Source organism: Artemia franciscana, chromosome 13 (assembly GCF_032884065.1).
Source record: "Artemia franciscana chromosome 13, ASM3288406v1, whole genome shotgun sequence".
NCBI lineage: Eukaryota > Metazoa > Arthropoda > Branchiopoda > Anostraca > Artemiidae > Artemia > Artemia franciscana.
The window spans coordinates 41898472-41903958 of record NC_088875.1 but is presented as its reverse complement, the minus strand read 5'-3'; positions in this window follow the sequence as shown (position 1 = coordinate 41903958).

Here is a 5487-nt window from a genome sequence, read left to right as displayed (position 1 = left end):
TGAATAAACTGAGGAGAAAAGCAATGTCTGATTATTATGGAAATAAGTTGGAGGATAGTAAAGGTAATATGAAAGAAACTTGGACTATTTCAAATGAGGTCATGGGTGGTAAGGGAAAAGAGACCCCGGCAGACATTAATTTGGATGGGTGTAACCTTGGTGATTTAAATAAAATTGTAAATAACTTTATTAATTTTTTCTCAAATATCGGCTCCAAGGTGCAATCTAGTGTTAGCAACAACCTAATGAAAGAAACTGCAATATTATTAATGACGTCCGTGGCGAAACTTTAAATATAGAATTTCAGCCGTGCACGAGTGAAGAAGTGCGTAAAGTTGTGCAGCCACTTGAGTCTAATTCTGCCGGTGTTGATGGTTTGCCCCTTCAAACTGTTAAAGTGATTCTAAGATATATTCTTCCCAGTCTAGTTTTTACCATTAATCTTTCCCTAGAAAAGGGAAGTTCTCCGGTGCAGTTTAAGGTGGCGAAGGTCATTCCATTTCACAAAGGTGGTTGCAAGTCAGATATAGAAAACTGGAGACCCACATCAATTCTACCCATCTTTTCAAAGATACTGGAGAAAGTGGTACATAAACGGCTCTGTAATTTCCTTCATATGAACAGGCTTTTGAGTCAGACACAGTTTGGGTTTCGTAAGGGTCATTCCACGACACACGCCTTTAAAACACCTGGTTCAAAGTGTTAACTGTGCATTAAACTCAGGTAACGTACCTATGTCTATTTTCATTGACATTAAAAAAGCGTTTGACACGGTTGACTACCAAATATTGCTTCATAGAATGAGAAGTCTTGGAATAAATGGAGTTTGCCTAAGATGGTTTGAGAGCTATCTTTACGGTATGTCCCTTAAAGTCGTTTTAAATGATGTAGTCCCATCGTCTTTTCCTGTGAAGTGTGGTGTACCTCAGGGCTCTGTGCTGGGCCCTTTACTTTATCTAGTTTACGTGAACATGATGCGCTTTTATTAGCAGGACGCATGCATTACTTCTTTTGCGGATGACATTATGCTAACAGTATTTGCAAAATCAGTCGACGATTTAAAAATAAAAGCCAATGATACTCTCAAAAGATTAGATGTTGTTTAAAAGTTTAAGTTTGCTATGCGTGAAAGTAAAAAAAAACGTTTTTACTGACATTCTGTAGAGTGGGTGATTCTGTTGATGTAAGTAGTAAAGTCCTATTAGGCGTAAAACCTATTTTACAAGTTAAATCACTACGGTGCCTTGACTTCCATACTGATTCTATTCTATCGTGGAAGCCTCATAGCGACATTATTCCGCCAAAATTGCACATGGAATTGGCATCCTCAGAAGACTGAAGCATATTCTGCCGGAACAGACTCTTCTCAAGATATATTTTGCAATAATCTACCCGTATGTATCATACGGATGTTTAGTTTGTAGCAGCAATTTTTATGTTAATTGCAAGCGTGTGCAAGTTCTACAAAATAAAGCAGCAAGTTTAATTGGGAAGTACGTAAAAAATGTTAAAGACACCAGTGCATGCTTTAAGTCTCTAAGGCTACTCAATGTTGGACAGATAAGGGACTATCAAGCAGCAGTGTTTGTGTTCAATTATGTGTGTGCATAATCTAGTCCCAGAAACTTTTAATGAGTTTTACTGTTTTAGAAGTTCTGTTCATGAGCATGATACAAGAAGATGTGATGACTTGATTGTGGATATTCAAAATAGTGTAAGATCCGGTTTTACTTTGAAGTATCTTGGCCCTTCTGTTTGGAATTCACTTCCTGTGAGTGTTAGAGAGGCTGAGCTCCTCCCACAGTTTAAAAAAAGTTTAAAAGAGTATTTATTATGGAATTAGTTGTTTTTTGTATTTGGGATGGGTTGGAGTGGGTTATAGGGCTGGAGGGAGGAAAAGGTTGAAGAAATTGGAGTGGAGGGAGTTGTATTTGGAAGAGGGTTGTTACCCTGGGGGTGTTTGAGAGAAGGTGATTGTCTTTTTTCCTTTCATTATTATTTTAATTAGTGCAGGATGCTTCTAGAAACATTTATGGAGGTTTTTTTATTATTATTTTTAATTTAGGATGTTTTTAGGAATGTGTATGTAGTTAATTGCTACGAGTTAGCAAAAGTTAAATTTTTCCCTAACGTAGTCATTTATATCTATAATAGTTTATATTTTTGTTTATTATGTAAATAAAAGTCGAAGTTATGTATTTTTATCGCGGAAACAGTGTTACAATGATAAATTACGATTCACTGTGCGAAATTATAACTAATACCATCTATAAAACGTCGAAACCCCGCATTTGAAGACCAAACACCTTTTAAATCATTAATAAACATTTAATTCGGCTCAATAGTAACCGAAACTCTAAAAAATGGAATTTGATACCAATAGTAACATAAAAAATTGCATTTTAATGCTGATTTTAAATATATACCTTTCATCAAGATTAGTCTTACCTATCAAAAGTTACGAGCCCGAGAAAATTTGCCTCATTTTAGAAAATAGGGGAAAACACCCCCTAAAAGTCATACAATCTTAACGAAAATAACATTATCAGATTCAGTGTATCAGAGAACCTTATTGTAGAAGTTTCAAGCTCCTATCTAAAAAAATGTGGAATTTCGCATTTTTTACCAGAAGACAAATTACAGAAGACAAATGCGTGTTTATTTGTTTGTTTTTTTCCCAGGGGTAATCGTATCGACCCAATGGTCCTAGAATGTCGCGAGAGGGCTCATTCTAACAGAAATTAAAAGTTCTAGTGCCCTTTTTAAGTGACCAAAAAATTGGAAGGCACCTAGACCCCCTCCCACGTTCATTTTTTCCCAAAGTCACCAGATCAAAATTCTGAGATAGCCATTTTATTCACCATAGTCGAAAAACCTAATAACTATGTCTTTGGGGACGACTTACTCCCCCACAGTCCCCGTGAGAGGGGTTGCAAGTTACAGACTTTGACCTGTGTTTACATATAGTAATGGTTACTGGAAAGTGTACGGATGCTTTCAGGGGGATTTTTTTGGTTTGGGAGGGAGAGTTTAGGTGGGGAGGGGGGGGGGTTACGCGGGAAGATCTTTCCATGGAAAAACTTCTCAATTGGGAAGAGACTTTCAATGAAGGAGGCGCAGGATTTTTTAGCACTATTTAAAAAATAATGAAAAAATAAATATGAACAGTTTTTTTTTTTACTGAAAGTGAGGAGCAGCATTAAAACTTAAAACAAGCAGAAATTATTACGCATATGAGGGGTTTACCTCCTCGTAATACCTCGCTCTTTACGCTAAAGTATTTTTAGTAATTTCAACTGTTTATTCTACGGCCTTTGTGATTCAAGGGTCATTCTTAAGGAATTGGGACATAATTTATGCTTTAGTGTAAAGAGCGAAGTATCGACGAGGGGTGAAACCCCTTATATACGCAATAAAAACATACGAATATAGAAGTTCGTTACGTAAGTTAATTCGATTAATTACGTATATTTTTACTAATGAAAATGTTCGTAAAAAATTAAAAGTTCTAGTTGCCTTTTTAAGTAATCAAAAAATTGGAGGGCAACTAGGCTTCCTCCCTCGCTCCTTTTTTCTCAAAATCTTCCGATTAAAACTATGAGAAAGCCATTTAGCCAAAAGAAAAATTAATATGCAAATTGCGTTTTAATTATTTATGTGCTGAGAGCCAATATCAAAACATGAATTAATTAAAAAACATCCAGAAATTAAATAAAAAAAAACAAGTTTTTTTTAAATGAACAAGAAATTACTCCGTATATGAAAGGGGCTTTTCCTCCTCAACGCCCCGCTCTTTACGCTAAAGTTTTTTACCGTTTTAAGAAGTAGAGTTAAGAGGAAGAGTCAAACTTTAGCGTAAAGAGCGAGGCGTTGAGGAGGAAAAGCCCCTTTCATATACGGAGTAATTTCTGTTCGTTTTAAGTTTTAATGTCGCTCCTTACTTTCATTTAAAAAAAACTTCTTTTTTTCTATTTAATCTTTCTAAATAGATTAAACTGAAAAGCTTTAACTTATGTTTGTGTAGCTGACCTGTTCAGAAGCCATGTTAATCATGTCCAACTATTTTTTGCACTTTTCGAGACTATAACATTTAAGTACATAATTCAGACTTTTCTTAAGAACATGGTTCAAACTTCGTTTTGTCCATTATTCCCCTATAAATAGGAAAAAAAAAATCATGACCAAAATGAAAATATTAATTTTGGCCATCAACCATGCACTAAACAACTTGAATTGAAATTAGCTTGTTCAGAGCGGTCCAACTTAGACTTGCTTATACCAGGCTACTTTATAGTTACACTTCCCGATAAAATCAAAACTACGCACGACTACGGCGCTTATGCAGCTGTTAGTAATTATTCGACCCTAACATTGTTCAACTTTCGTGCATAATATTTAGGTTTGACCAATCAGAGTCAAGAATTTAGGCATAGTTTTTTTTTAACAGTGAATAGCTGAGAACAAATCACTGTAGAAACAAGCTTTTCAAACCGTTTTCTTTCCATTTTATATTTCGCTTCTAAAAAGACAAGTTTGACTATAAAATCAAGATAAAACCCATGTTATTCATGAATTTTGCCTTTTTCTCGGAAGGTGTGGCTTGGGCCACTACGATGTGGCTTGGGCATTAAGCATGTGAATCTCGGTCATTAACTATGGATAGCTGGGAACAAATCAGTGTTGAAACAAGCTTTTCAAACCAATTTCTTTCCATTTTACATTTCGCTTATAAAATACAAGTTTCACTTTAAAATCACGATAAAACCCATGTTATTCATGAAACTTGCCCTTTTCTCGAAAGGTGTGACTACGGTGTGGCTCGGGCATTAAGCATATCTAAACGCACATTTTCGCAGCAAATTAATCTTTCCTAACAAAAGTCGGCACTTTACAGCTTTTATTAGACTTTCTTTCAAGTAAGTTTGTTTCTATTCTTTTCTGCTTTTGCGAGCCGTAAGCTTTTCTTGTATACCCAAAGGCACACACATTTTTTTATTTTTTTTACCGAGGGATGGGTGAATATGCGAAACATTTCCCAGGGTTCCGGTTTACGGATTAAAAAAAAAATTAATAACGCAAATTTTACCTCGTTTTCCCAACTGTTACACAATCTTGTTTTTTCAAAACCAAATTTTGATTTTTTGCTGGGGGGGGGCTGGTTGCCTTCCCCTGTAGATACCCTTGCACTCACCTGCCATAAGAGCGGAGGAATCCCAATCCCTTATGGAACTGGGCTGATTGATCCCACTAAATAAAATTGAAAGGTAGGCCTGATAATACAGTTTCTGGCCCTCCCTCCCAGCCTGCCAAGGAACATTCTTTGATACCCCCTCCCCTTTAAGAAAAATGATCTGGCCTCAAGACTTTTACTTTTCCCCCCGCAATTGCTTTGGTTTCCAATATTATTTGCCTGTTATTAGTGCTTCTTTCGAAGTTACCCCCCCCCCCTTCCAGGAAGTAAAATCCTATTCAAGCACCAAAACAAAA